Below are 23,479 nucleotides of genomic sequence, written 5' to 3' on the forward strand. Positions count from 1 at the left end.
TTATGGTAGAGGATACTTATTTTTCATCGTTAATTTGTTCAACTAACAGTAGTCAATATAAAGCCTATTGGTTCCATCTTTCCTTCTTACGAATAGAACTAGCACTCCCCAAAGAGAATTATGGGGCCGTATAAACCCTTTGTCTAGTAACTCTTGCAGTTGAGTCTTTAGCTCATTCAATTCTATCGAAGCCATCCAGTATGGTTGTTGGGCTATATGTGGGATTCTAGGGAAAGTATCTATAGACACTTCTACCTCTCACTCTAGAGATAGTCCTAGTAGTTCTTCAGGAAACACGTCTAGGAATTCCTTCACCATATGAATATCCTTCAGTCGTGGACCTTTGTCATCTGAGTTTAAAATGTAAGTGAGGTATCCCAAACATCTTGTTGCTACCCAATTTTTGATCCATGTTTTGATAAATTTTCAAAAAATAAAAAAAATAAGGGTTTACATGTTGCAATAACATAGAGCATCAGGGCTAATATCAAGAAACCAATATGTAGGAGATAATTACTAAATCATATATAATTACTGCAATATAAATACCATATATATATGATTTGATTCGTGCTGGTTATGGAAAATAATCACTACACTATAAAATACCATAAATATAGAATTTGTTGGTGCTGGTTATAGAAAACAATCTCTGCAATAATTATTGCAATATTTCCTTAAATAGCACTTGTAGATATTTTTTATATAAGTGAACCTCCAACTATATGCAAAGGGGAAGAAAAAAATTACTGAGGACAAATTTTATAAAGAGAGATATTTAGGGCAGCCACAAAAAAACCCAAAACCTAATTTTTTCTCCGGGTCGAAACTAAGTCGTCGCCCCCATCTTTCTAATTTTTTTCCCTCTCTAAGCCAGCCACCAGCGAGAGCCCCTCCATTTCTCCATCTCAGCCACTGCACCCCCATAGACACCCGACCACAACACCAACACTCTTTTCTCCCCGATTCCAGCCTTTTCCCTTTGGTTTTCTTCTTCCCCTCAACCCCTACATGCACGACCTTCCCTTTTCAGCTGAACACAAACTCACGGTCTTCTTTCCTAACCAAGAGGCAGATGGCACTGCTCTCCCTCTCCACAATAGCCATCACTGCTCCTCCTCCTTTCTCAACTAAAACTTTCCCTCTGCACACAAGCTTCTCTTCTCCCTTCGCCAAACATCATTCCCCCAACTTGCAACCACTGTGAACACCACTTATAGGCCTTCCCTCTCTATCAACATGACAACCAGAAATGAGCTAAGCCACTTGCCCAGCTATAGCCTCCTTCGCAGCCATATCCTTCCTCAGCTACAGTAATGGAACCAGCAGAAGCTACACCATTCCTCAACCGCAGTAGCAAAAGCCATCCTTCCCTTCTAGCAACACGAGAAACAGAGGAGAAATATCGACTAGCCAGTGGGCCACCATTTCCCATTTCATCTACAACTGTGCCTGAAACAAGCAGCAACAATAGCCAGCAAGCCTGGCTCCACCGTGAACAACGAGCAGAGGCATCCTTCATGAGCAGCAACCAGTCGTCTTCCTCCACTTTGCCTCCAGCCTTTGCCTCGCCAGGTAAGTCATTCTTTCCCTGTTCTGTTTTGCATTTAGTAAAGGATTTGGACACTGTGCGAAGGTAAATTAATTACCTTCGCATTATGCAGTGCATGTGTGAGTAATTCACGCATGCAATCTGCAACAGTGCCCAACCGGGTCACTGGTTTGGGCCAGTGACCCGGCTAGGCCTGCTGGGTTCAGCCCCGCCACATGGGCCGAGCTGGACCCAACAAAAAAAAAAAACGAGTAATACCGTTGGTTTTCTCATATATTTAGTTTATGGTTTGTTATTTTTTATATTGTGGAAATACAAATCTGATATTAAAATACCCGGTTTTTCCACGAAATGTTGCAATATATATATATATATATGTCTGAAAAACAAAAAAAAATGTTTTTTTGTGTTGTTGCATACGACCAATACCCTTACATATTTTGAATTTCCTTTTTTTATATTAAAATATATATATATATATATATATATATATTTAAAGTTTTGAAAATGTGTTTTCGCATGGATTTCTTAAACACAACAAAAAATTGTTTTCTTGCATTTTTTAATTTTACAACATGTTTGTAAAACTCCAAAGGGTATTAGCCAATATTCCAAAAAATACAAAAATCTTATTTTGGGGGAATTCATCTATTATTCACCGTTAATGTTTGGATAAAGAAATACCAAAGGGATGAATATCCAAAATATTATTAGGGAATAACATTCACCGTTAATGTTTGGATAAAGAAATCCCAAAAGGATGAATATCCAAAATATTATTGGGAATAACTTGTTATTATTCGCTGTTAATGTTTGGATAAAAAAACTCCAAGTGGTTAATATCCAAAATATTTTTCTAGGAATAATAAGTCATCACACATCCTTGAAAGAAGCCTCGATTATAATTGATGACATTTTAATTTTTGACTCCACGGTTTACGAGCCGTAAAAGTATGAAACACTAAGGCAAAAGGAAGCTTTTAAAGCGCTATGAATTCCTTCTAAATTTTTTCCCTCCTCCTTGCGATTTACGAGTCGCAAACTTTTGAAATACTAAGGGAAAAATGAGCTTTTAAAGCACATGGAATCTCCTTGGATTTTTATCTTAATAAATTTAATCTGCATCAAGCACAGATTTCAAGAGATCTACATTGGTTCTCCTTGGTACTTTATAGACATATCTAAGGGTGTGATCCACATTAACCAAGGGTTATTTATTTTTAAATTTCCAATCCAAGTTTGTTCATTATAGCAAAACATATCCTAGGAAAACACCAGCACCATAACAATTATAAGGCAAACCAAACACCAAGCAGCTTACCGTAGGTATGACATACTAGGAGTGTTAATACCTTCCCTTTACACAACCAGTCCCTTGCCTTAGAATCTCTGAGAGACCAATTAGGTTTCCTAGTGACCATAATATTAGGTGGTGACTCTGTTATTCACAAAAACAACACAACCCAAAATCATTCGAGGATCATCGTGAGGGTGCGACACATCCATTTCTTAGAAGTTTTTGAGCTGTTACAACCAATATTAAAGCGGTCGGTTTGGGAATTCTTTCTCCTTCAAAAACCATCCTCCTACCCTTAGGTGTTTGGAATATAATAGTTTTAGCATAACAATCTATCAGGGCCTTGTATTTACTCAACCAATCCATGCCTAGAATTATATCAAAATCATGCAATTCTAAAGGAATCAAGTCTACTTCAGTTTCATACCCAGTTAAACTAACCTCAATCCCACATATATATTATTTGTTTCAACCATGTTCCCCATCGAAGTTCCAATTACAAACCACTTTTCTATCACTTCTACTCCTTTTCCTAATTTGTTGATAATTTTCCTAGCAATGAATGAGTGGGTGGCACCCAGATCAAACAATACATGCACATTAAAGTTATTTATTAGTAGTGTACCTGCCATTACATCCGTTGCAACCCTGACCTCCTCTTATGTCAGGTGGAAGATCCTCCTTAGGGTCTGGTTGTTTTGTTCCCTCAGCCTCCCTTGATTGGAGTTTGCCCCTGATTGAGAAAATCTCATCGGTATATTCATTGTGACTGATTGTTGATGGCTCTGACTCGGCTGCCTATAGCTCTGTACCTACCCAGTAGCCCTGTTAGGGAACTTCTTCTTATAATGACCTATTTCGTCATAGTAATGACATCCTAGCCTCAGATACTAGCAATTTCTCCACCTATGTACTTCCCCTCTGTACATAAAGCATCGCCCTGGTTAAACTGAGCAGTCCTCAGGGTGCCATTGTCCACATTGTACACAAAGAGGATAGTCAATACCCTTGCAGTTGTCGGTCCTTACTATAAAGTTTGTCCTTGAATGCAACTGCCCCTCATCATTCTCCCACTCGATTTTTGGTGGAGTGGCACTATTAAGGCCTCTTTTTTCCTATAATGTTCAAACACTATGCTCTTTCCTTTCTTTGGAAACGGTGGTTTGCTACTGGGATAAACCCCATCTCTTTTTTTTGCTTGTACTCAAATGTCCCTGTTGACTTTCTCCATTATAGGCCTTCAAAGCCTATGCAGCCTCAATTAACTCCCTCCCGGATTTAAACCGTAAGGTGCTCAATCCTTATCTCAAATCCTGTTAAGCCATCTCTCAACTTCTTAATCATATGTTCTTCTGTCAGCACGTAATATGGGGAAAATAATGAGAGATCATGGAACCTCATTTCGTATTCTAATATCGACATATCCCCCTGCCTTAAAGCCAAGAACTATTGTTCCTTCACCTTGCGATGGTATCTGGAATAAAACTGATTCTCAAACTCTGTCTTGAAGTCACTTTATGTTAGTGTCTCAGTTGCACACCTCAGCTGAATTGTTTCCTCTATGACATGGCCCTATCATACAATAACTAGGTGGCACAGTTTACCCTCAAACCCTCGAGTATATTTATCTAGATCATGGTCTTCTCAACCTTATTGATCCACCTCTCAGTCATCCACCTACAGCTGGTATTGACTATTGTTAATTTGTGTTATGTTTCTATATTGCAATTTTGGGTTGATGAGATTGGATGTCTGGCTTGAACTGGATATTGGTATGTTGTTCTGGTTTTGGTGCTCTTTAGTCTCTGATGGTGTGTTGGTTGAGTTTCTTCTTTAGCCGGGGGTGTTGCACGATGGTGTATCATTCTGCTGGCTATTGGAGCTACTCGGGTTGTTTCTTGGTGTTTGGTCGTGTTGGCATTTTGGGATTTCTAGTCATAGCTTATGTTTTGCTATGGTTTAGGTTTGTTGGAATTTATGTTTCCATGGAGTTTGTCCCCTATTTTTGTATATGTCTTTTCTATCTGCAGGTTGTTCTACTATAGATTAGACTACGTTGTTTATTTTAGGATTTAGGTTGCCAGGGAGTTTGTTCCTTATTTTTTGTATATGCCTGTATAGTTGACCTGCTGGTTTCTAGCGCTGTTTCATTTTGATCGATAAATATACTTACATTTTGATCAGTTAAAAAAAAAAACCAAATGATGGAGGAAATGGACGCATGAAATCTATACCCCAACAGTCAAAGATCTCAATGACAAGAATAGGATTTAAAGGCATCATATAATGTTTTGAAATAGATCCCAACTTTTGACAATTTTCATAAGTCTTGCAGAATGCATGTGAGTCCTTAAACATGGTGGGTCAGTAAAATCCACTTTGTAAGATTTTTACAGTTGTTTTTCTTGATGAGAAATGACCCCCACACGCCTCGGAATGATAAAATTTAATGACATTACTTACCTCGTTGTCTAGAATGCATCTTCAAAATATTTGATCAGGACAATATTTGAATAAATAAAGGTCATCCTAATAAAAGTTCTTCACTTTGTTCAATAACTTTCGTTTGTCTTGGATACTCCAATGAGTTGGCAAATGTTCTGAAACAAGAAAATTAATAATATTAGCAAACCAAGGCATTGTAGAGACAGAAAATAAAGATTCATCAGGAAAGTAGTCATCGATTGGTGTGATGTCAGATCTCGAATTTGTTGTCAATCATGACAAATGATCTGCGACAACATTTTCGATGCCTTTCTTATCTTTGATTGTGATATCAAATTCTTGAAGTAACAAAATACATCGTACCAATCTAGCCTTAGAATCCTTTTTTGAAAAAAGATATTTCAAAGCTGCATGATCACTAAAAATGACAACAGGTGAGCCAACAAGATAAGATCTGAACTTGTCACATACAAATTCTATTGCAAGTAATTCTTTTTCAATGGTAGTGTAATTCATTTGAGAACTATTTAAAGTTTTACTTGCATAGTAAATCACATAAGGTTTTTTTATCTTTTCTTTATCCTAAGACAGTACCTATTGCATAATCACTAGCATCACACATTATTTCAAAAAGTAATGACCAATCAGGAGGTTCAATGACTAGGATAGAAGTAAGCAAGCTTTTAAGTTTAACAAAGGCTTTTTCACATTGTTCAGTCCATTCAAAAACATTTTTCTTTGTTAAAAGGTTACACAATGGTTTAGATATTACACTAAAATCTTTGATGAACCTTCTGTAAAAACCAGCATGTCCTAAGAATGATCTAATATCTTTAATAGATTTTGGTGTTGACAAGTTAACAATTAACTCGATTTTAGATTTGTCCACCTCTATTCGTTTTGATGAAACAATGTGACCAAGTACAATGCTGTTTGTTACCATAAAATGACCTTTTTCCCAATTCAGTACAAGATTCTTCTCTTCACACCTGCTCAAAACCTTTTCTAAGTTAGTCAAACAATCATCAAATGAATCGCCAAAAACAGAAAAATTATCCATAAAAATTTCAAGAAAACATTCAACCATATCACTGAATATGTTAAGCATGCATCTTTGAAACATGGCTGATGCATTACATAATCCAAAAGGCATCCTTCGATATGTGAAAGTACCAAATGGACATGTGAAAGTAGTCTTCTCTTGATCTTCCAATGCAATTTCAATTTGATTGTAACTTGAATAGTCGTCTAGAAAGCAATAAAATTCATGACCTGTAACTCTTTCTAGGATTTGATCCATGAAAGGTAAAGGAAAATGATCTTTTCTAGTCATTAAATTAAGTTTACTATAGTCAATGCACATGCACTAACCAGTAATAATCCTAGTTGGAATTAACTCATTTTTCTCATTTGTTATCATAGTGACTCCAGACTTCTTGGGTACAACTTGGTAGGACTTACCCATTTGCTGTTAGAAATAAGATAACTGATTTCATTATCTAGAAGCTTAATGACTTCATTTTTCACTACTTCTTTCATATTAGGATTAAGCCTTCGTTGCATTTCTCTAGAGGGTTTAGCATTTTCCTTCAAATAAATCATGTGTGTGTAAATCAAAGCACTAATTCCTTTTATGTTAGTTATAGTCCATCCTAATGTATTTTTGTGCATTTTTAGAGTTTGTAATAACTTACCTTCTTGATGTGCATTAAGTTTGGAAGAGATTATTACTGAAAAAGTTTCATTTTCTCCCAAAAATGAGTATTTGAGATTGAATGGTAATGGCTTTAAATTAGGTTTTGGTGGTTGAACACTTGAAAGTATGGACTCAATTGATCATGGTGGAAATTCCTTAAGTTTTGGTCTCCAACTATTTGCCTTTGATTCTTCCTAAAAATAAATCATTTGTAAATCGTCAGATTCATCAATCTCAGTTTCACTAGAAGTGGTTTGAAATTGAACATGAACTAATTTTTCAATAAAGTCCACTTCCTGTAAATCATTATTATCTCCAAGTTGCTTGCAAATGTTGAAAATATCCATCTCTAATGTCATGTTTCCAAAAGATAGCTTCATAAGTTCATTCCTATAATTAATCAATGCATTAGAAGTTGCAAGAAATGGACATCCTAAAATAACAGGAAATGAATTACATGCTTCAACAGGTTGCGTGTCCAAAACAAAAAAATCCACAAGATAAATGAATTTATCAACTTGTACTAACACATCCTTAACTATTCCTCTAGACACTTTGACATATCTATCAGCAAGTAAAAGAGTTACAGAAGTTGGTTTTAACTCACCTAGATTGAGACTCTAAAAGACTGAATATGGAAGTAAATTCACACTAGCTCTAAGATCAAGTAAAGCTCTTTCAATTTTATGTTCTCTAATAAAGCAAGAAATTGTTGGACAACCAGGGTCTTTATATTTCAAAGCATTATTGTTCTGAAGAATGGCATTTACTTGTTCGGCTAAAAAGGCTTTCTTTTTCACATTCAGTTTTCACAATGCACAAATCTTTTAAAAATTCAGCATAAGAAAGTATATGTTTAATAGCATCCAACAAAGGTGTATTGATCCTTACATGTTTAAAGTTTCAAAGATTTTAGAGTTGTAATTGACTTTCATTTATTTGGTCATGGCATGAGGAAATGAAAGTGCTGACGGGGAATCAATCTTTTCTTTGAAATGTTTAGATTCAACCCCTTCCTTACCCTCAAAGATTAACTCATTATCTTCCTTACAAAGTTCAAGAGTGGGTTTTTCAATAACTTTACCATTGCGAAGAGTGATGAACAAATTTGACTTGATCCATGTGATGGCTTCCGGAACTACTTGCATTGTATTGCTCCTTTGAATTTTGTTGTGGTTCAAATGGAAACTTACCTTCCTCTTGAAAACTGATAGCAGATGTGAATTTTGTAAGAGCATCTTTTAGATCTGCCATGGTTTGAGCATTTTGAGTGTTGATTGTCTCCTGCTTTTCAATGAATGCATGCAATGTTTCGTCAAGATTTCTTCTAGGAGGTGGAGCAAAAGGAGGTGCATATCCATGAGAATTTTAGAAATTATGGTGTGCTTGAAATGGTGGCTATGAAGTTTATGCATTATTGTTATCACTCTTCCAATTGAAATTTGGGTAATTTCTCCAACCAGGGTTGTATGTTTGCGAGTATGGATTATGATTGAGCCTTTGAAAACTGTTTAAAGCATGGGCTTGTTCATGGAGGCACTAAGGCAAAGTTGGATAGTCATTGGTTGTATGTTCATTCATTTCACAAATTTGATACATAATGTCTTGAACAAATTTTAATTGACCACTCTTTTTAAATTCAAGTGCCTCAACTTTTCTAGCTAAAGATGCAAATTTGGCTTAGAGGTCATGATCTTCTCTAAGGTTGTATATACCTCCACTAGATATATGAGGTTGAGTTTTACTTGGTGCCTTATAAGTGTCTGAATTTTGAGCATTTTCAACTAACAAGTCTAGGTACTCCGTTGCTTCATCAGGGTCTTTACTTTCAAAAGTTCCATTGCACATCAATTCCACCATTTGTGTGTCTGTAGATGTTAACCCTTTATGAAAATGTGAAATCAATCTCCATGTTTCAAAACCATTATGAGGGCAAGTATTAAGCAAGTCTCTATACCTATCCCAACACTAATAAAATGTTTCTCCTGGCTTTTAAGTGAATGTGGTTATTTGTCTTTTGAAAGAGTTTGTTCTATGAGAAGGGAAAAACTTCTTTTAAAATTGTTGTTGCATTTCATCCCAAGAAAAAATGGATCATGACCTAAGATTTTGTAGCCATGTTTTAGCTTTATCTTTTAATGAAAAAGGGAAAAGCTTTAATTTGATGGTATTCATGCTATAATTTAAGTTAATATAGATGTTACAGACTTCTTTAAATTCTTTCAAATGCTAGTATGGATTTTCTAGATCTAAGCCACGAAAAAAAGGTAAAAGTTGAATATTGTCTAGCTTAAAATTGAAGGGAGATGCATCAAGAGGAAAAACTATACATGAAGGTGCACTTGTTCTTATAGGATTCATGTGGTCTCTAAGTGTTCTAACTCGGCTATTCTCATTATTCTTATTATGAAGCGACTGGTTATCTTCTTCGGCCATATTTTCTGAAAATGATGAGGATACCCTACAAAGTCTACCACTTAATGTACGCGATCAAACATTCATGCATGTGTAGAAAGAAAATAAAAGGAAGAAGAAAACAAAACAAAAAGAAACAAAAGTTAGATATAAGAAAAGTGAAAAGAGAAAACAAAATAAATATTATAATTTATACAAGAATTTACCTCCCCAGTAATGGCGCCAAAAACATGACATGACCAAAAGATTAATGTCTTATCCCAAGTACAGGAGTGTCTAAGTAATAAATAACCCGGCAAAACTGGGGTCAAACCATAGGAAGGTTAATTGTATAAATTATAGACAACAATAATACAACAACAACAATAAAGAAGAAGTTGATGAGGACTTTGAGATGGTTAACTATATAATAATAATAATAATAATAATAATAATAATAACAACAACAAAGTGGTGGTGGTGGTTATGAGTTAAAGAGGACTTTGAGATGTAAGATTAATGTGAAGATTAAATAATGATAAAAACAATTGTCAATGTTAGAGGATCCACTAATAGTATTTCAAATAATTATAATATAAACTCTTTTTATCACTCAACTGGAAACCACACACAAAGGAAGTTCCAATCGGATGATTTGTCATTAATAGCCCATTATAAATTATTAACATGATCATATTAATTATCTTATTTAAGTAACACCAAACTTTTAAATATTATCAGGAATTCATGATGCTAACTTATGTTAACAACAAATCAAGTTTATTTCATAGCACAGGTGTAGGTTATACCATACGGTTGGCTATGAAAGTGTCAAGCATTTGTTGTACCAAGTGTTATACAACACAAATCTAGATTGACCATTTAACAAGCAAGGTGTTAAGAATTAATAAGATAAAAATGATAAGACATGTTAATAGCAAGTTGTTTAGGATATAAGCATTGAAGTCCATATTGAGTTTATATTGTACTTATATTAACACCATTAGTGAAACATTTTCACCTTGACATAATGAACTTAGCTAAACATAATGAAGAAGAGAAACATAGATAAACAAGATAAGAACATAATTATATAAGTATAGTAAAGGAAATGAAAAGTATAACCAAGAGATTAATGAAAATATAACATGGAATAAAACTTGAACATTACAAAATAAAAATAAAGAGAGCAAGAGCAAGATCTTGATCTGAACAACGAAGATGCCTAAATACATGGCAAATGCCTCCTTTTACAGGCCAAAATTCAGAATTATTGATTTGATGACTAATTATTGAGTTGGTGGTGATTAGTATTTAAAAGTGCATATTTATCAAGGTTTTATATCATCATTTTGCACTTAAAGTATCAATAACTCCTTAACTAAAGCATATTTTATAATAACAAATCTAATACTATAAAATGCCTTAATATATGGTAAATGTTCATCTTAAATGCAGGCCTATCATATAAATTAAAGGATTGATTGATGAGTTCAAGTATGGAAATTGAAAGGACAAAGAGAGGGCCAAACTTAGAAAAGAGATGTTGGTGCAGTCCAAACTAGAACATTGTTCGGTAATTGGGTCATATCTCGAGTTATAAATGTTAAAATGATCTCAAATATTTATACAAATTCAGTAAGACATAGGCCTACAACTTTCATGTGGACACCAAGATCTAAGAAGGTCGTTTGCAAGTCCAAATTATAGCAATAACAAAGAAGTCCAAATTTGTCTTGCAGCCCAAACACTGTTCAGTGTTTGGCCCATATCTAGAGTTCTAGAAGTCAAAATGACCTCCATTTTTTTTCTTGGAAAGTTGAGTCAATTGCCTACAACTTTCATATTTTAAAGTGGTCCCAATTTTGATGCTAGCAATTTCATTTTATTCAGACAAGAAGATAAAGATTTTCACAAAGTCAAGAGTTGACCACCCACTCAACAATTAGTCATCAAATCAATAATTCTGAATTTTGGCCTATAAAAGGAGGTATTTGCCATGTATTTAGGGGCTTGGTTGTTTAGATCAAGAACTTGCTCTTTATTTCTCTTTTTATATTTTTTTTTAATTCTTAAGTTTTGCTTTCATTAATATCTTGTTTATGCTTTTCATTTTCTTTTCTTTCCTTAGTTAACTTGTATCTTATTTATGTTCTGGTTTTGTTTATTTATGTTTCTCTTCTTCATTATGTTTAGCTAAGTTTATTATGTCAAGGTGAAAAGGTTACTCTAATGGTGTAAGAATAAGTATAGTGTAAACTCAACATGAACCTTAATGTTTAATATTAACATGTCTTATCTTTTTATTTTACTAATTCTTAATACCTTGCTTGTTAAATGGTTAGTCTAGATTTGTGTTGTATAACACTTGGTACAAAAAATGCTTGGCACTCTCATAGCACAACCGTATGGTATTACCTACACCTGTGCTATGAAAGGAACTTGATTTGTTGTTAACATAAGTTAGCATCATGAATTCCTAATAATATTTAAAATTTTGGTGTTACGTAAATAAGATAATTAATATGATCATGTTAACAATTTATAATGAGCTATTAATGACAAAACATTCAATTGGAACCTCCTTCGTGTGTGGTTTCCAAATTGAGTAATAAGAGTTTATACTATACTTGTTTGAAATACCATTAGTGGATCCTCTAACCTTGATATTTGTTTTTATCATTGTTTAATCCTTACGGTAATCTTCCATCTCAAGGTTCTCATTAATTTCTTCCTCTTTTACTACTACTACTACTACTACTACTATTTAAATTCTTGTTATATTTTATATACGTTAAGTATGCTCTGTGTTTGATCAAGGATCCTGACATTGTTGGTCCTGCCTTGTTCATTCGCATCAGAAATCTGTTTATATTATATAATATATCTCTTTGATCTTTTCAAAAACTCAGTATATAGGCTGGAAACCTGTGACTCAATCTTTTAGATCATTCTCAGGTATAACAACGCCACGTACTGAGTATTATTATTATTATTATTATTATTATTACTATTACTATTATTGTTATTATTGTTGTTGTTATCATTGTTGTTGTTGTTGTTGTTGTTGTATTGTTATTCATAATTTATACAATTAACCTCTCTGTGGTTCGACCCCGGTCTTGCCGGGTTATTTATTACTTCGACACTCCTACACTTAGGAGAAGACATCAATCTTTTGGTCATGTCAGGTTGCCACATCTTGACTTGGTGACAATCCTTATCTTCTTGTCTGAACAAAACGTCATTGCTAACATCAGAATTTGAACAGATTTTTGTCATGATAGTTCTAGGAAATTCTCTCAGCTTTCCAACAAAAAAAATCGATACATTTGGACTTTTAGAACTTGAGATACGGGCTGAACAGTGCCTGGGCTGCAGGACAGATTTGGACTTCTCCGTTGTTGATACAATTTGCAATTTGAACTTGAAAACAACCTTTTTAAATCTTGGACTCCCATGAAAGTTTTAGGACAATGTCTTAGCTTTCTATCCACATATAGCATACCTAAATCCAAGTTCTACAACCCTAATTATGATCCAATAACCAAATGGTGTTCTAGTTTGGATTGAACCAGCATCTCTTTTCTAAGCTTAACCTTTTCTTTGTCTTCTCAATTTCAATAGTTAAACTCAGCAATCAATCCCTTGATTTATGATAGGCCTGCATTTAAGATGAACATTTATCATAAATTAAAGGTATCTTATATTATTAGATATGTTATTATAAAACATGCTCTAGCTAGGGAGTTATTGATACTTTAAGTGCAAAATGATTATATAAAACTTTGATAAAAATGCACTTTTAAGTACTAATCATAGACCCTTCATAATACTCATACAGATATTTCGTAATAGCTTAGTTTTTAGTATACACAACAATAGGTCCTTTGTAATACTCAACAAACATTCTGTAACAGTTTAGCATTCAGTATAATACAAAAATAGACCCTTTGTATTACTCATCCAACCATTCATGACAGTTAATGTTCAGTACAATACAACAATAAATCCCTCTTAATACTCTCATACAACCATTCATAACAATTAACATTTAGTATAATGCAACGATAGATTTTTCGTAATACTCATACAACCATTCATCACAGTTTAGCATTTTATATAGCATAATAATAGATCCTTCATAAGTTTAGCATTTTATATAGCATAATAATAGATCATTCATAATAAATTCACTTCAAAAACTAACATGTGGTAGAAGGGGTGGAAATCACCTTCCTGTTCCTCTCGCAAGTATACTCGTCTGGTCAAAGGTTTGATTCCGGTTTCACCACCTTATTATTTTTAGTAGTTTTAGGAAGGGATTTAACAAGTTTTCACCAATTCCCCCCCCCCCAAACAATTTTTCTCTTTTTCTTCCTCTCTAGTTTTGGTTTTTCCTTCCTTCTCTAGCTACACCAGCCGACCTTTTACACACCCTCTCTTGTCACGGTTTCAATCATTTTTGTGTACTTTTTAACTCTCATTTCCTCTTTATGGTTCAAAATAGATGCATGCATGTGGGTTGGGGGTCTTCTCTTTGGAAAGAGGGAGAGGATCTATTGTATGTAGCTAATCGGTTTTGCTTTGGGAAAGAGCAAGATTGCTGCAATCTAGGGCTGTTTGCCGCCCATTTGGGGAAGAGGAAAGGTCATCCTCCCTCTTTCTTTGCATTTATACCCTCTCTTAAATGAAAGAGGATGTTTGCGTGCTGGATATCTTTGATATATATCCCTTTTTTTAGTTATGCTAGGTTGATTTCTATCCAATTCTACCCTAAGATGAGCCGATTCAACACTAATTTTTGTTGGGGTTTACTGTGCCGCTGCCAATTAAGAAATTGATAACAACAGTGGAGTCATTTCTAACTTTTCCTTATCTTTTTTTCTGGGTGTTTACTGAATGATACTAAAATATATATTCATCTACTTTTTATTTGTTTTAAAGAAAATATTGTGACCTGAGGAAGTCAAACCCGGGACCACTAATATATAACGCACACCAATCACTTTAGTTAGAACATGAAATTGATTCAAAATGATTAAAAATATATATTAACATTGTTTATTATATTTATATTAACAGTTAAATTGAATCTCAGCTCTTTTTTTGTTATTAGTATAATTGCACCCATATCTCTCATGCCTAGGTAGAATTCATTAATAATTTTCACTTTGAAATTTTGTGCAAGGAGGATGAGTATGTTAACTCTAGGTACCTGAAAGCTAAAATTATATAGTTTGCACAATAGAATTGGATCGTTAGCTCTTGCGTTAAACCCGTAACATGGAGAAAATAATAAACAAAATGAAAGAACATATGCTTAGTTTGTGTGTTTATCTTAAAAAATTATTAAATTATTTTTTTAATATTTTTATAATTTAGATTTGTTATAAATAAAAAAAAATAAAAAATTATTTTAACATATTTTTAAATTAAAAACACCATATAACACACGTATAAAATCTAAAATATTATTTTAATAAACAAATAATTAAAGAAATTGTTTTTCATAAGCAACAAACTACTTATAATACGTAATAGTTAGGTACCTGGATTACACTACAGACTCACTTTTTATTTTTATAAAAAATATTATAAAAATTTATAATATAAATAATAATATTTTCTCAATATTAATAATAATATTTTTTTAAAAAAAATTATTAATTATTTTAATAATATTATTAATTATAATAAAAATAATAATATTTATAATACAAATAATAATATTTTTATTATTACTTCTTCCAGATACAATAAAAATAATAATATTTATAACACAAATAATATTATTTTTTTATATTAATATTTTTAGTTATAATAAAAAATAATAATATTTAAAAAACTAAGATCCAAGAACCTGGGTTCTGACGAAGAACCCAATAGAATTGGGTCCTAATGCAAGATCCATTAAGCTTGGGTCCTGATATTGGACTCAAGACAATCGGGTCCTGACATAGGACCCTAGTAAATTGGATCCAGACACCGAACCCAAGAGATTGGGCCTTATGCACGACCTATTATGCTTGGGTCCTGACGCAGGACCTCTTCGACTTGGATCCTGAGGCAGGATCCAAGATCATTGGACCCTAACGTAGGACCCATTACTATTAGGTTCTGACACACGACCCAGGCGAATTAGGTCTTAAAGTAGGACCTAGATGAATTGGGACCTGACGCAGGATCCATTTGAAGGGTAAAAATATAAATTATTGTTCTTATTATCATTAAAAATTATTATTTTTATAATAATAATAATAATTATAATTATTAGTATTAGTATTAGTTTTAGTATTAGTATTTTTGCTATAAATATTATTATTTTTGTTATAATTGAAGGTAGTAATATTAAAAAGACTATTATTTGTGTTATAAATATTAATATTTCAATTATAGTTAAAAGTATTATTATTTGTGGTAAAAATATTATTATTTTTATTATCACTAAAAGTATTAATATTAAAAAAAGTATTATTTGTGATATAAATATTATTATTTAACTTGTCTACCCAAATTTTTATATTTTTTTAATCTTTAAAAAACAATTATAGTTTTTCTTCAACAATAATAATAGTTTTTTAAAATTTATTAATAATGATGATGATGATGATGATGATAGTAATTTTTAATTTTACCTTTCAAATGTTGTTTTTCAATATTACTAATAAGTTTTTTTTCAAATTTATTAATTATTTTGTTAATCATATTAATTAAAATTAAAATAATAATATTTATAAGAAGTGGGGGCAAAACGAATACACTTAAAGAAAATAGGGTCTAAATGCAAATAAGAATAATTATAGAGCATAAGTACTCATCTTTTCACCAAAAATAGATATGCAAATAACGTAAAGAAAGAAAAGAGGGAGTTTTTATATTAATTTTTATAAATCAAGAGAGAAACACCAAAATTCCAAAAACCCATCCAAAATTAAAGGTTATAAGTAGAATAAACACTAGTGGGAAAGGGATTAACAAGAAAAATTAAACAAGAAGAGAATAGGGGAGGGCCGGCTGTCATTAGAAAAAAAAAAAAAAAAAAAAGAGGGATCCAAACCTTGATTCGTACTGGGTAAGGTATTTTAAACTTGCTCTTATGAGTCATTTCAAGTAAATTATGAATTGATGCCTAGATGTTAATTTATAGGTTGGAGAGTAATAGTTGGACAGTAACAATTAAAAAACGAGATAGTAACAGTTCAAAAATAAAACAGTAACAGTTCAATGTCTAGATAGTAACAGTTCAAAAATGAGACAGTAACAGTTCAATATCTAGACAGTAACAGTTCAAAAACGAGATAGTAACAGTTCGATATCTAGATAGTAACAGTTCAAAAGGAGACAATAACAGTTCGATATCTAGATAGTAATAGTTAAAAAATGAGACAATAATAGTTCAAAAATGAGATAGTAACATTCAATATCTAGACAGTGACAATTCGAGATTTAAGTAGAAACAGTTTATATATATATATAAAAGGAATGATAACTGTGATTGGACAAAGAATGGCAATATTAATGGGTGAAATGAGAAAAATATAAAATATTAAGAAATGACTGAAAGAAAGATTTATTGGTTGTTGATATGGTTATAATAAAACATATCCTTGAGTGAGGAAAATTTATGAGATAAACCTGTAAATTTCAGGAGGGACCACAGGCATGGTGCAACAACAGTAGTAGGAGAGCACGAGTAGAGGTTCTATTGTAGGTAGGTGAATCTCACCTATACTTCCTAGTTAATTTCATGATTTATTTATATTACCAATGTGAAATGTGAATTACTGAATGTATGTTTTTTCAAGGTGAAAAGTTGTTGTGTGAATTGCCAAATAATGAAATTATCACTGACAAAAGAAATATGAGAAGTGCGCTTTGAGGCGTAAACTAGCATACATTTATTGTATGTTAGGATCTCAGGTAAAGGGATCACCATGAATAAACTAGCATACATTTAGTGTATGTTAGGATCCTGGATAAGGAGATCCCCTTAAGTAAACTAGCATACATTTAGTGTATGGTAGAATCCCTGGTAAGGGGATCACCATGTATGGACTAGCATACATTTATTGTATGTTAAGATCCTGGGTAAGGGGATCACCTTGCATCGACTCCTATGGGGTGATGATGATGATACCAGTGAAATTAATATCGGTAATGTGATTAGCAAAAAAAAATCATGTTTTATTTCATAAAGTCTAGAATGAAGGTTGAAAGTGGTAGAGGGAACAAATATTAATAATTGGATCAGGAAGAGATTCTAATAAAAACTAGAAGGGAGAAGCGAATGAACTATGAATGCATTTTGCCCTGTTGAAATTGTTAGATATTCGTGTTGTTATATTTATTGTAATATTCACCTTTCAATAATATGTATTTTTTTTCAGGATCATCACATGCACGACAGGAGTAGATCCTAGCTTATGTTCCCTTCTTGTAATCTAGGTTCTAGGGAGTATGCCCTTGTATTTTGTAAACATGAAAATGTGTGTGTGTGTATATATATTTATATTTTTTTTATTCATCCATAATGATATTTTGTTATCTAATGCATATCTTAAATATTGTGGTTGATGGGTGTAAGTATAAGTGTGGAATTGAAATCCAGGAAGATTGGGTCGAGAATTAAGTTATGAGATACGAGCTATTAGAAGTGTAAATAGATTCCATGTCAATAACTTGGGACCGTCCGGTATAGGGGGGACTTCATCGAAATTCCAGTAGATTTTAATACAAAGACCATGAATATATATATATATACAAAAAAGAAAAAAATTTACTTTATTTTTTTTTCGATTGACATGAGATTGTCGTTTTATCCTGGAATGAGGGATGTTACATTTTGGTATCAAAGCCCAGGTTGCTATTTTGGGTACAGGAATAATTAGATGATTTTGAAATGTGTTTCAAGATGGTGAGAACAAGGCAAGGAGCTAGGAGTGATCCATTCCCAGTTCGAGGAAATGACCAAAGTTTTCGTAATGAAAGTGATCCAAACTGGGATCCCTTAGCAGACACCTTCTCTTATATACCTGCAGCATCAATGTACATAGAAGGGGGTGTGTCGGTGAGACTTCAAGATGATTCGTTGTTCCATCAGGCAGATGTGTCCATACCCGAGGTATCAGATAGACAGGGGGGAGATAATATACCCCACCAGGGGCACCGATAGCTAGATCAAACCCATTTTCAGATCCTGCTTTTATAGAACATATAGTGAGAGTTGTAGTAGCAGGAATGGTAACGAGAGCCTCCAATATGACTCCTAGATCAGGGGGAGTAGTCACCATAGTGCAATGCGTGAAGGGTATGAGAGAGATGGGTTGAATGACTTACCGTGGTGAAGAGGATGCTGAGATTGTTGGGCATTGGCTGAGGAAAGTGGAAAGAGTTATAAATAAGATGCAAGTGCCAGAAGAGCTACGGGTGGATTGTGTGATTCAACTATTGGTTGAAAGTGCCCACTATTGGTGGGAGACCATTAGAGAGAGGAGATTAAGGGAGGTATTGAGATGGAGGGATTTTCATGAAGAGTTTGAGGAGAGGTACTATTCTTGGGAGCATAGGAGGGAGAAAGAACATGAATTTTTGGATTTGAGGTAGGGAGATTTGATAGTTCTGGAGTATAAGAGGAGATTTCAGGATTTAACAGCTTTTGCCTCCACTTACCTTCCCACAAAGCTCCACAAGGTGGAGAGGTTTCATGATGGACTGAGGCGTGAATTGAGGATGATATTGATAGCCATGCAGTTTCAGTTTGTGCGGGAATTGGCACGGGCTGCTCAGGGTATGGAGAGGGTAATATAGGATATCCTGAAGACAGTGGTTAAACAGAGTCAGGCAATGGGAGCTAAAAGGAGAGATTTTGAGTTTTTGACTTGGAGACCTCCTTTCTCAAAGAAGGGGAAGAGCGAGCAATCATCAGGATAGTTCTAGAGAAGAGGTGAGAGTTTCACCCCAGGAGGGAGCTGAGCTGGTCAGTGGAAGAGAAGTGACATGACTAAAAGATTGATGTCTTCTCCCAAGTGCAGGAGTGTCGAAGTAATAAATAACCTGACAAGACCAAGATCGAACCATAGAGAAGTTAATTGTATAAATTATAAATAACAACAACAACAACAACAACAATAGTAGTAGTAGTATAATAATAATAATAATAATATAATAATACTCAGTACGTGGCGTTGTTATACCTGAGAATGATCTAAAATATCGGGTTACAGGTTTCCAGCCTATATACTGAAGTTTATGAAAAGACAAAGAGATATAATTATTATATAATATAAACAGATTTTTGATGTGAATGAACAAGGCAAGACCAACAATGCCAGGATCCTTGATCAAACACAGAGCATACTTAATGTACATAAAATATAACAAGAATGTAAGTAGTAGTAGTAGTAGTAGTAGTAGTAGAAGAGGAAGAAATTAATGAGAACTTTGAGATGGAAGATTACTATAAGGATTAAACAATGATAAAAACAAATGTCAAGGTTAGAGGATCCATTAATGGTATTTCAAACAAGTATAGTATAAACTCTTATTACTCAATTTGGAAACAACACACGAAGGAGGTTCCAATCGAATGTTTTGTCATTAATAGCTCATTATAAATTGTTAACATGATCATATTAATTATCTTATTTACGTAACACCAAAATTTTAAATATTATTAGGAATTCATGATGCTAACTTATGTTAACAACAAATCAAGTTCCTTTCATAACACAGGTGTAGGTAATACCATATGGTTGGGCTATGAGAGCACCAAGCATTTGTTGTACCAAGTGTTATACAACACAAATCTAGATTAATCATTTAACAAGCAAGGTATTAAGAATTAGTAAGATAAAAAGATAAGACATGTTAATATTAAACATTAAGGTCCATGTTGAGTTTACACTATACTTATTCTTATACCATTAGTGTAACCTTTTCACCTTGATATAATAAACTTAGCTAAACGTAATGAAGAAGAGAAACATAAATAAACAAAACAAGAACATAAATAAGATACAAGTTAACTAAGGAAAGGAAAGGAAAGGAAATGAAAAGCATAAATAAGATATTAATGAAAGCAAAACTTAAGAATTACAAAAAAAAATATAAAGAGAGAAATAAAGAGCATGATCTTGATCTAAACAACCAAGCCCCTAAATGCATGGCAAATGCCTCCTTTTATAGGCCAAAATTCAGAATTATTGATTTGATGACTAATTGTTGAGTGGGTGGCCAACTCTTGACTTTGTGAAAGTCCTTATCTTCTTGTCTGAAAAAAACAAAATTTCTAGCATTAAAACTGGGACCACTTGAAAACATGAAAGTTGTAGGAAATTGTCTCAGCTTTCCAAAAAAAAAAATGGAGTTCATTTGGACTTCTAGAACTCCAGATATGGGCCAAACACTGAACAATGTTTGAGCTATAGGACAGATTATAACTTCTCTGTTGTTGCTATAATTTGGACCTCCAAACGGCCTTCTTAGATCTTAACGTCCACATGAAAGTTGTAGGCCTATGTCTTACTGAATCTGTGTAAAAATTTGAGATCATTTTGACATCTAGAACTCGAGATATGACTCAATTACCGAACAATGTTCCTGTTTGGACTGCACCAACATCTCTTTTCTAAGTTTGGCCCTCTCTTTGTCCTTTCATTTTCCATACTTGAACTCATCAATCAATCCTTTGATTTATGTGATAGGCCTGCATTTAAGATGAACATTTACCATATATTAAGGCATTTTATAGTATTAGACTTGTTATTATAAAACATGCTTTAGTTAAGGAGTTATTGATACTTTAAGTGCAAAATGATGATATAAAACCTTGATAAATATGCACTTTTAAGTACTAATCACACCCCCTAACTAGCTTATTACTAGTCCCTAGTAATCAAAGCGTTAAAATAAAAATAAAAACAATTTGCAAGTTCCATAAAGCAAGGCATTCATCATTCAACTTCCATTAATCTATCCAGATAAACAAACTCTCATTAAATTCATATATTTGCTCAATACCTCTTAAACAAGATATTATTAAACCTTTTTTTTGTGCTCAAAATATCAACATATAGTTATGGGGCTTTACTTGGAAGAACAACAAATTTTTGCTCTAATGTTTAAGGTTAACTTCCTTGGGTTAGGATTATTATTATTATTATTATTATTATTATTATTATTAATTATTAATTACACAATGCATCTTTAACCCATGTAACGAGCTTTCAGCTAATGACTCCCAGACCAATTGGTCTTAGGGCATTAGGTGTTGAGACACCCTTATGAGCTTAGTAACTCGGGTTGCAGATACTGATATGTAAATAGTGTAATATTTGATTCCCTTAAGCTTTTCTCCTCAACCCATGTAACAAGCATTGGGCCAATAGCTCCCAAATCAGTTGACTTTAGGGTATTAAGTGTTAAAACACCCCTTCAAGCTTAATTGCTTTAGTTAGGGAGGCTATGAAACCAAACTTATCTACTTTTTTATTATCATTATTTTTTTGTTTTTTTTTTTTTTTTTGCAAATTATGTACTATCCATTTCCCTTAGCTGTTACCTTTAACAAAAGAACATAAATAATGTAATAATCTAATGTGCAACCCACAATCATATGTTAAAGTGTGTGTGTGAAAATAAAGATTTAAGAATACTTGTTAAATGAGCATATGAGCAGAATCAAGTGCTAACAATATGAGAGTTTGAAAACCTGAATATTTCAAGAAGTATTCTGATAGACCTTGTTAAGAATTTTTACTAAGATGCGTCTCAAGAGTCACTTTAACAAAAGAACTCCTTTTACTCTATCATCCTAGTAACAATAGTTTTGCAAATAGTTTATGAAATAGAAAACACAGTTTTTTTTTAATATATCAACTACTACCCTTTCCCCCCAACCAAAATGAGACATTGTCATCAATATCTTAAGGTAGAAAGATAGAGTATAGAAGACATCACCTGAAATAGCGAACACTGACAAACCTGAAACAGCGAACACTGACAAACCTGAAACACACTTAAACAAATATAAGAAACAACAAAACACAATAATAAAACCAAAAGATGCAAATATTTACAAATGCATGCTCAAATCCAATCTAATCTTTTTATGGCTTTCCTTAGTTGACCAATTTATGCGACTCATGGAGGGATTAATTACAGGGATGAAAGATTGTAGTTGGTCAATCAATTGTTCAGCAGTAGTAGCAGTAGAGATTATGATTTGTCGTGCTAAAGATGTTAGAAATTCCTGTTCCACAGCATGATCAAGAAAAGACAACAACTCATCGTAAAAACCATTAACATTTAACAAACCTATGAGTTTATGGTGAATGTGTAGTTGGGCCCAAGAGAAAATATGAAAGATCTCTTCCAATGTGCCCAGACCACCTGGTAAGGCAATGAAGGCATCAGCATGGTTAAACATTGCATTCAGTCGATCAGACACTGTAGGGACCTGTAATTCCTCTCCAATTATTTTTCCAATGATGTCCCCTTATGCTAAAGCTTTGGGGACTACCCCCAAAATTTGACTACCTCCTAAAAATGTAGCTATTGACACTCCCCTCATTAACCCAAGGCTACCTCCTCCATACACTAAATGAATCTTTCGCTCAGTTAGTACCTGACCAGGATGATTTGCTGATTCTAAAAACTCTTTTTCTTTCGCAGGACTGGATCCCTAAAAACACAAATATTGTTTATGTGATGACTTGAGGAACCTGTCATTTCTACACACTTCTATATTTGATGAATGTATAGGTTGAGTAGAAATGAAGGGAAGGAAAAGAAAAATTTATAGATGAGAAATTGAAAATACAATCATACCACCTATATGTAGGCCAGTCGTAGTCTCACTCTCTCTCTCTCTCTCTTTATTTATTTATTTATTTATCTTGAAAAAGCATGTGTATATACAGGTAGTTGTGATTGTGGCTCACATCTTTCCTTGGTTTTACGTCCAAGAACGACTTAAATGCCCTCTATGGGTTGGGGATAGACTTTCCATCCATTTTTCTTAAAAACTGGCAAACAAGGTCTTTCTTAGTCAGATTCCCAAGACTAAGTCAAGCATGTTCTTTATGGAATTGTG

General features: G+C 33.3%; 1 pseudogene; it reads right to left on the reverse strand.

Moving 5' to 3' along the window:
* Positions 1 to 258: 258 nt before the first annotated feature.
* The window catches only part of LOC140954569 (uncharacterized), a 36,135-nt pseudogene continuing 12,914 nt past the window's right edge, over positions 259 to 23,479 (reverse strand).

This window comes from Populus alba, chromosome 14 (assembly GCF_005239225.2).
Source record: "Populus alba chromosome 14, ASM523922v2, whole genome shotgun sequence".
Classification (NCBI taxonomy): Eukaryota; Viridiplantae; Streptophyta; class Magnoliopsida; order Malpighiales; family Salicaceae; genus Populus; species Populus alba.